General features: G+C 39.1%; 4 non-coding genes across 4 annotated transcripts; all 4 read left to right on the top strand.

Moving 5' to 3' along the window:
- The first annotated feature begins 1014 nt into the window (after positions 1–1014).
- LOC143585135 (small nucleolar RNA snoR64a) lies at positions 1015–1085 on the top strand. The gene has a single exon (XR_013144504.1). It is a non-coding gene; the product is annotated as a small nucleolar RNA snoR64a (small nucleolar RNA).
- Positions 1086–1138: 53 nt separating this feature from the next.
- On the top strand, positions 1139–1231 carry LOC143585130 (small nucleolar RNA snoR20a). Its single transcript, XR_013144499.1, has one exon. It is a non-coding gene; the product is annotated as a small nucleolar RNA snoR20a (small nucleolar RNA).
- A 54-nt stretch (positions 1232–1285) lies between these two features.
- On the top strand, positions 1286–1369 carry LOC143585134 (small nucleolar RNA R38). The gene has a single exon (XR_013144503.1). It is a non-coding gene; the product is annotated as a small nucleolar RNA R38 (small nucleolar RNA).
- An 80-nt stretch (positions 1370–1449) lies between these two features.
- Positions 1450–1533, top strand: LOC143585132 (small nucleolar RNA R38). Its single transcript, XR_013144501.1, has one exon. It is a non-coding gene; the product is annotated as a small nucleolar RNA R38 (small nucleolar RNA).
- The last annotated feature ends 7457 nt before the right edge of the window (positions 1534–8990 follow it).

Raw genomic sequence — 8990 nt, 5'->3', positions numbered from 1 at the left:
AGAAATATATTTAATATGAGAGAGATGAGGGAAAATTTTATAAGGATCAATATAGTAATAACATGTGATATTTAAAAAGCTTTATTTATTAAATAGTATATATATATACATATATATATATATTCATGTATGTTCATTTATTAATAAATAAACCTAAACAAACTTTCCACCAAATTATTCATGTATTTAACATTTGGTTTGCAATAGTTTTCCACATGCCTTACATAAACATAAACAAAAAGTCCTCTCACTCTCCTACATTAAATCGAAACTTTATCTCTCCTAAAGTTGTTTAAAAAGCTTATAGCTCTTTTGGATAGAGCTTAAAAAAGCTTGCATGTATTGAATTGGTTTGTAAACAAGCCAATCCTGAGCCAAGGTGACTCGGTTGGTTCAACTCATTAGGTCAGCTCGGTATGGCTCGAAAAAGCCGCATGGGTTCGTTCATCACACACACATGTGTTCGACATAGACTTGTACAAAAAAAAGCTTGGAACCGGTTATCATAAATCGAACCGGACCAGTTCATATCTAAAACTGATTTCAGTCAAACTGGTTCTCAAACCGAACCGAGACCTGTCTTGATCTCTTTGACAAGTTCTATGAAGAAACTCGGTTTCTGAACCGAACGATTTGCGCCAAACCGGTTTTGACCATGCAAAAATCCAAACCGATTCAGTTTAGAAACCTTTCGGTTTTGGGAAAAAAAAACCGGTTGTGTACAGTACACCTCTAGTTCAACATATTTTTTCAACTCGTTAAAAGAAGCCCAATAAGAGTTCTACAAATTAGCCCAAAGTCTAACTGGGCTTATGCCACTAACTCTGTTATCTAAAGCAGGCCCATTTAAAAGTGATTAAAACCTGTATCAAACCCTTGCCCAACAAAAAAGGGTCTATAAAACAACCAATAAGTTTTACCTTAAAACCCTATATTCAATCAAGCGCCGTTTTTATCTTATTTTTTAATTTTTAATATTCTGTATGCTGCTTTGAAACAGGCCAAATGATGTGTTTATTATCGAGTTGAATGCCCACATTTATGTGAGTATTGTGATTCTAACTCTGTATAGGAAGATCTGATGCCCCCTTTCCATTGTTCAAAATTATTTTTGTTTTTGAAATTTCAAGATTTTTTGGCCGATGATGACACCTTAAAAAATGGTTGACTGATATGCAAGTTTTTGAACTTGTGAAGCTGTTGAAAATCATGAACTAGGACGGTCTGAGGCTATTCTAATTTGGGAATTTGTAAAGTTTTATTTTTTTTTATATTTTGTCATTTGGGTTGTGTATGATGATATCATATGTTCAATACAGTTATCCCTGTCTGATAAATCTTGATTTGTTACATTTGATCTGACTCTTACTCATATGATATTTTCTAAAAATGAGTTGTGTTTTTATGAAAGTTTGAATCTTTTGTTAGTTTTAGTGATTTTTTTATGTGGGTTGTGTATGATGATAACTTATGTCTAAAACAGTTATCCCTGTCTGATAAATCTTGATGTTTACATTTTGATCTGACTCATACCCATTTGTAATGGTTGATTTGTTTCTTTGATTGGTTTTGATTTGAGCATCCACAATGTGGATGTTCGTTTTACGCATTGGGTTGAAGTTGGCAAGCAAGGAGGTCTAGATATGTTGTGGGAAATCCAGGTTGAAGTTGGCAAACAAAAGAAATACACAACACAAATCATTGATGAGATGATTTGTTAGCTTAGAAGTTAGAACTCAACAATATCAACACTAATCGGTTATAAGCTCTAATTCTGGAAAGTGAGAGATGGAATCAGTCGAAAATCATATGTTATAGATTGATGATGAAAACTAAAAAGCATCTATGTAGATTATGACAGACAAAATCAGCTCTTGCACACCCAAAAACCGTCTTTCGGTTCCTTTCTATGCTCCAACCAAGAGGTGCACAAATAAAAGGGTTTTGGAGCCGACCTGGTGGTTACTACTAGGAGCCCTACCATACCTGCGAATACAAACCGGGTTTAGGATTTCTCCTCGAAACCGAATCCTGAACCGGAACCGGTTCCAGTCAAAACCTGACACGACCATACCCGAATAAATCCAACAAACCCGACCATACCCAGAACCCTCGGATTTTGACTTTTGCGACTATACCTGAAACCGGTTCTTATCCTGTTTCAATTCCTAAAAATACCAAGTTTGTACACCTATACTCCAAGTCCAGTCCAACCACGAAATAAAAAAAAAAACAAGTACTAACTTCAGCCACATAAACGCCCAAGCCCAACTTCTTGACTCCAAGCCTGTTAGTTATCCAACCTCATCATCAGTTGGCTAATATAGAAATAATGATTATAAGAAAAGAAACATTTATAACAAATATATGCGTTTGATAATTGAATTGACGTTATATATTTTTACAACTTTGTTGTATTTCAAATTGGGAGTTGGAACTGTTTAATGGGTGTCTAGTTTGTTTTCATGATGATAGTTTGATTAATGTGTTTTGATGGTGACTGTGAGGTGAGTAGGGCTGTCACTTTTACCCGAAATCCGAAACTTAACCCGAAAAAACCCGTACCCGAACCCGAACTAACCCGACTCGAAACACCCGAACCCGAATTGAAGTAATTTGGGTTGGTTCTCGGGTTTGATTTATAAGATTTGGGTCAACACGAATAAACTTCTAGTTTTGAAATTAAATATATTTTTATGTATAATAGGCTAAGTCTCTGTCACTAAAGTTATCATAATCTAGCTCTAATCAACTGTTGTCATTCTCACTGTTAGGCCATTAATAATTAAGTACTGAGAATATGACACAAGCCTAGATCAATTATCCTTCTGAAAAGCTTCGGAGCTGTGTCAGGATTAAGGATCCTCAGCAATTAGTATTATTAACAATTGTTTCTTGTGTAGGTTGATAATTAATAAGTACAACGGCTACAAGATTTATTCCACCTGATATCTCGCTACTAGACTTGTCAAACACGTGGTCAAAAGTCGTCGTGGATGAAGATAATGGGAAGATGGCGGATTTGTAGGGCATAGTTGTTAGTTGTTATTCTAGTTAAATACCGAGTTTGTGATCAAATTAGGGTACACATTCACTTGTTGATGGCTGATAATCTTAAACACTCTCTCTCAAGAACTCACTAAGCAGTTCATACACACACTTAGCTAATTTGTAATCTTTGATCATAAACTCCACCTGTGTATCCTGATTTTTACATTAATAAAGTGGTGATAGACAATTGTCACCACCCGGGGTTTTTGTGCCATCGATCCGACCAAGATCAAGGGCTTTTCCTCATAACAAATATTCGTGTTTGTGTTTGCAATCTTTACATAATCGAGATTATCATCATAGCACTAAACCTCACCTTACAAATTTGGTTACTTGATCCTTAAACGATTTTTGACCAAAACAATTTGGCGCCCACCGTGGGGCAATCGGTGCTATAATCCAGAAAATACCCTATCAATATTCAACCTTTTCAATCAATACCACCATCAATGGCCTCTCAACAATCTTCTGCTTCACTATCAATGCCTCCTCCACTTGCGATAGCACCAAGGCCTACTGCCGCTGGGAACAAGACACAACTACAAGTCTTCCAGAGCTCGAAAACCACTGCTGCCACTTCGGTGGTTAATACTAACAATGATGTTTTCTGCTATGTTTTCGCTGGTTAAAGCATACATGAAGCAGCAGAACAAGACTAACCAATGGATCCTTCGGGAGATTGAAGACATCATGAGGACTAAGAGGCCAGCGGAGGATCAAACTCCCCTGATGCCTAGGATGCTAGATTTTACCACTCCAGGATCCTTGGCTCAACCTACTCAAGGATCATCCATCCTTCAACCGGGATCCATGAGTCAACAAACTCAGGGATCCTTGGTTTTCCAACAAGGATCATCCATCCTTAATCCGGGGTCCATGGGTCAACAAGCTCTAGGATCCTCGATCTTTCAACAAAGATCATATATCCTTCAGTCAGGGTCAATGGGTCAGTAGACTCAAGGATCCTCGATCTATATCAAGGATCATCGTTCCTTCAACCAAGATCCTCTGGGTTGTGTCAGCAAGGATCCTATAACTTCCAGCCTCAAGGATCCTTTTCCCAGAATCAAGGATCCTTAGGAATTCAACATCATAGGTCTTCGGAGGTCCATGAAGGAGTCATTATCCCCATGCAGACCATTGCCTCTGGTGGACCAACTCCTGTAGCAGACGCTTCTTACCTCAGCAATTCTTCTGGAATTCTGACGTTCACGCAACAAAGAGGTAACATATATGATTCTATATCCTTAGATGCTAATCGTGGTTCCATGCAGGATGCAGTTATCAACCAAGTTATAGCTAAGGAACTGTAGAAACTTAAGGATATGATATCCAGTGTACCAGGGGTGCTCCATCCAATCCCTGAAATACAAGAAGGGAGCCACAAGTTGTCCAGATTCGCTCCACCTATCTGTGATGCTGAAATTGCCAAAACAATTTCAGAGCCCCAACATGAAGGTGTATAACGGAACAACTGATCCCGAAGAGCATGTAGCTCAATACAGGGAGAGGATGGAGATCAATCCAACTCCCGAAAGACTCAAGGAGGCTTGTCTATGCAAGGGTTTCAGATCCACACTAACAGGATCTGCATTAAAATTGCTCCTAAGTCTTCCTCCCTTTTCTATTACTTCTTTTTCATATTTAGTTAACTTGTTCAACATCCAATTTTCTTGCAGTAGGAAATTTGAGAAGTTAACTAGTGACTTATATAGAGTTGTCCAACCCAATGATGAATCCCTTATGGATTTTGTCATGAGGTTTGGCAGGGAGGCCCTAGAGATCCCTAATCTTGATATGGCTACGGCTATGGAAGCTTTCAAGATGGGACTAAATAGGGGCTCCCCTTTTTATGTCGATCTTGTGATGACTCCTTGCAGGACTTTAGACGAAGTAAGGAACAGGGCACTTATATTCATACGGCTGGAGGATTAAAAGAGGATCCAAGAACGGTTAGGGGCTCAAACGAAGCAAGAATCTCCTGACAAGAAACAAGGATCTTCATTCAGAAACAACAACTCGAAGCCTTACTCCAAATTCAACAATCTAAACGTCCGAGCAGTTGAAGAAGGAGATGACGATGAAGATTACCCAAGCATCTCAGAGTATTGTTTCTCTGTGGATACTCATGGTTTGATTTGTGCCATGAAGGATCTGGGAGAGAAAGCAAGGTGGCCTCGAAAGAACGAGAAGTCAGCGACCTTCAGAGACAAATCCAAATGGTGTGCATTCCATGAGGATTTTGGCCATATGACGGATGACTGCATTGGTTTAAGGAGGGAAATTGGATACCTCCTAAGCAAGCGCCATTTTAAAGAACTCTTAGGGAGGAAAAAGTCAAGAATCCAGGATCCTGAGGAGCTCCCTCAAAAAGCGATTCCACCCCCACCAGATGCACAAGTAATCAACTTCATCTCTGGTGGCTCAGATATATGCGTCACTTCTTTCTCTTCGGCAAAAAGGCACGCCAAAGAAACCAAGCTGGAGAATGGGGAATGACCAGTCATATCCACAACTTTGACGACTGACAAAAGAATCTTCTTTGATGAAGAAGATAAGACAAGAATCCAGGATCCTCACCATGACGGTTTGATTGTAACTTGTTTATTGCTAACCATTATGTACGCAGGATCCTAATCGATGGTGGAAGCTTGGTCAACATCATCCAACATGATGTACTCCAAAAAATGAATATCACAGACTCGAAGATCATCCCGAGAACATTGGTGCTAGTTGGTTTCAGTGGCGAAATCAAGAAAACATTGGGGGACATCAAACTCCCAATATACATCGAAGGGTTAAACTCTTACCAAAAATTTTGTGTTATTGATAACCAATCTTGTTGCAATGTTATTCTGGGCAAGCCTTGGCTACATGGAATGAAGGCTGTAGCCTATACTTACCATCAGTGCATCAAACTACCAACTCCTTGGGGAGTAGTAAGGATAGATGGTGACCAAGTCGAAGCCAAGAATTATTATTCTTCATCCATGAAGCCAACAGCTAAACAGACGATAGCATAGCAACCACAGCAGCATCCTAGGAACGTGCCGGAGGCTCGAGAGCGAGATATAAAAGAAGTATCCTTAGATCCCGAAGATCCAGACATGAAAGTTTTCCTAGGATCCAGTGTCCCAAATGAGATCGAGGAGGATATAGTATCCTTCCTAAAGTGACGAAAATCCACATTTGCCTTCAGACATTTAGACATGACAGTTATTTCTAAGGAGGTAATTACTTATAAGTTAGGCCTTGATCATTATATTAAACCCGTCCATCAGAAGCGAAGGAAATTCGCTCCTGAGTGGAACGCGATCATAGAAGAAGAAGTTGAAAAACTTCTTAAGGCCGGTATGATCAGAGAGGTTAAGTATCCTCGATGGTTGGCTAATGTGGTTGTTGTTTCTAAAAAGAATGGAAAGTGGAGGGTGTGTGTCGATTTCACCGATTTAAACAAGGCATGCCCCAAGGATCCTTTCCCGCTACCACATATAGACTCCATGGTGGATGCAACGGCAGGACATGAGATGCTTACCTTTATGGATGCTTCCTCTGGATTTCAAAAAATTCAGATAGAACCATCTGATCAAGAGGATACAACATTCATGACTCCTACCGGCATATACTGTTATATTGCTATGCCATTTGGACTAAGAAATGCAGGGACAACATATCAAAGACTTGTCAACATGATGTTCAAGGATCGGTTAGGCAAGACCATGGAAGTTTACATAGATGACATGGTGGTGAAGTCGAAGAGAGCTGAGGATCACCTCAAAGATCTTAAAGAAGCATTCAATATCCTAGATCAGTACAATATGAAACTGAACCCGTCAAAATGCCATTTTGGTGTTAAGGCTGGAAAATTTCTAGGATACATGGTGACCAAGAGAGGAATAGAAGCGAGCCCCGAGCAGATAGAAGCCATCATTAATTTGAAGTCTCCTGTGAATGCTAAAGATGTCCAAAGACTGACGGGAAGAATAGCCGCTCTGAAAAGGTTCATTTCCAGATCCTCAGAGAAGTGCAAAGACTTCTATGATATCCTGTGGAAAAATAAAAAGTTTGAATGGAATCAGAGGCATGAGGATGCACTAAAGGCTCTTAAGGATTACCTATCCTCAGCGCCTGCTTTTATGAAACCAATAGATGGTGAGCCACTGTCCCTCTACTTAGCTGTGTCGGGTAATGCAGTTAGTGCTGTTCTGGCCAAGGAACACGAGGTACAACAACACCCGGTATACTATGTAAGTAAAAGCCTCTTAGATGAAGAGGTCGGGTATTCTCACCTTGAAAAATTAATTGTGGTGGTGGTGGTGGCGGGCGGCGGAGGGGGGTAATGGTGGTGGATGGTGGCGGCAGAACTGGGTGATGGTGGTGGCAGGCGACGCATGCGGGTGGTGGTGGTGGCGAGTGGCGGAGGCGGGTGGTGGCGGGCGGCAGAGGCGGTGATTGTGAGAGGGCATTGGGTACTGGTGGTGGGAGGGTGGTGGAGGTGACATAGTGTGAAAGAGGGATGAAATGAATAAAAACAAGGGGGTGGATGGAATGAATTTGGGGTGATTTAGGGAGAATAAAATCGACATGGTAACGGGTGGTTCCATTCCATCGACCAACCAAACAAATCTTTTTTTATTCCAATGAAATGATCCATTCCATTCTAACTCTCATTCATGCATACCAAACGCTACCTTAGAAAAGAAAAAGAAAACTCGAAAGGATGTCGGTCTTAGGATTTTTGTCTTCCTTTATTTTCATTCAAGTTTTGGACTTTATTCGTTTGTAGTCATACAAGATATGATTGTTAAGGCTCTGAATCTTTTGCTTTGTTTTAATTACTTTCTTTTGTCAAATCCTTAGACTTTCTCTGCGCGATAATACTGTATTATCCGACTTGATTGTTAAGGCCCTAAACTTATGTATTATTTTAATTTTTTTAGATAGAGTTAAATATCCAAAATAAAAGTGTCAACGTGTCAATAAGCATAATGTGATCAAATTAGAAAGGTTTAAGTCAAGTTGAGGTGATATATGACACAAATTATGCCTGATATATAATGGAGTATGTAATTTGTTAGATAAAATGGGGACCACATATGCTTTGTGATTAATACATACCTTAACGTATCACGTTAACATCGAAATACTTGTTAAATTTAAAGTGGACAAAATATATCTACAATAGACTTTGGGTTCTTGGCATATTAATATTAAAATAGATGTGATCTAAAACGTTAACGGATAATGTGATTTCATTTCGTGATCTTTCTCGTAAAAAAACATGTAAAATTTTAATGATATAATTAGTGTATAATATATAATATTAATTTCATGATTACTCTTAAATTATTTCTTTTTAACTTTATCTTATTTTTGAATTTTGTTTTTAAGTTTTTAACATAAAACCTTTTTTAAGTTTATTTTATTTCATTTTAAATTTTATTTTATTTTATTTTTATTTTTAGTTCTTTTAAATTTAGAGAAAATTAGCATTTTCCTCCCTGTGTAATATAGTCGCGAGATGGAATAACCACTGAAAACGAATTTGCGAAGGTTGTACCGTTGTGAAATTTGGGTGGGCACAGTCTGAGCCCTTCCGTCAGTTTTTCCGTTAACTGCCGTTATTTGGGAGGGTATTCTAGACTTTTTACAAATAAAAAATTAGGTGATATATCTCTGCCATTCTCTTTATTATCTTTTTCATTAGCTTGGAAAACCGGCTTGTCGGAAATAAGGTAGTCCGATCATCACCGGGTATTCTTCCTCCTCCACACTCTTTCTTTCTCCACCCTTCCTTTCTTCCACCTTCCTCTTCCTTAACCATCACCATCTTCCTCTTCCTTATATATCACCATCAACTTCCTTCCACCTTCACACCTCACACCTCCGCCGCCGGCTACTACCTCACCTCACCTCCGTCGCACTTCCCGCACCCGGCT

The sequence above is a fragment of the Bidens hawaiensis genome, unplaced genomic scaffold (genome assembly GCF_021521415.1).
Source record: "Bidens hawaiensis isolate Kalapana, Puna unplaced genomic scaffold, B.hawaiensis_p1.1 tig00033580_1, whole genome shotgun sequence".
Classification (NCBI taxonomy): domain Eukaryota; kingdom Viridiplantae; phylum Streptophyta; class Magnoliopsida; order Asterales; family Asteraceae; genus Bidens; species Bidens hawaiensis.
This window is presented reverse-complemented; position numbering and strand designations above follow the sequence as displayed.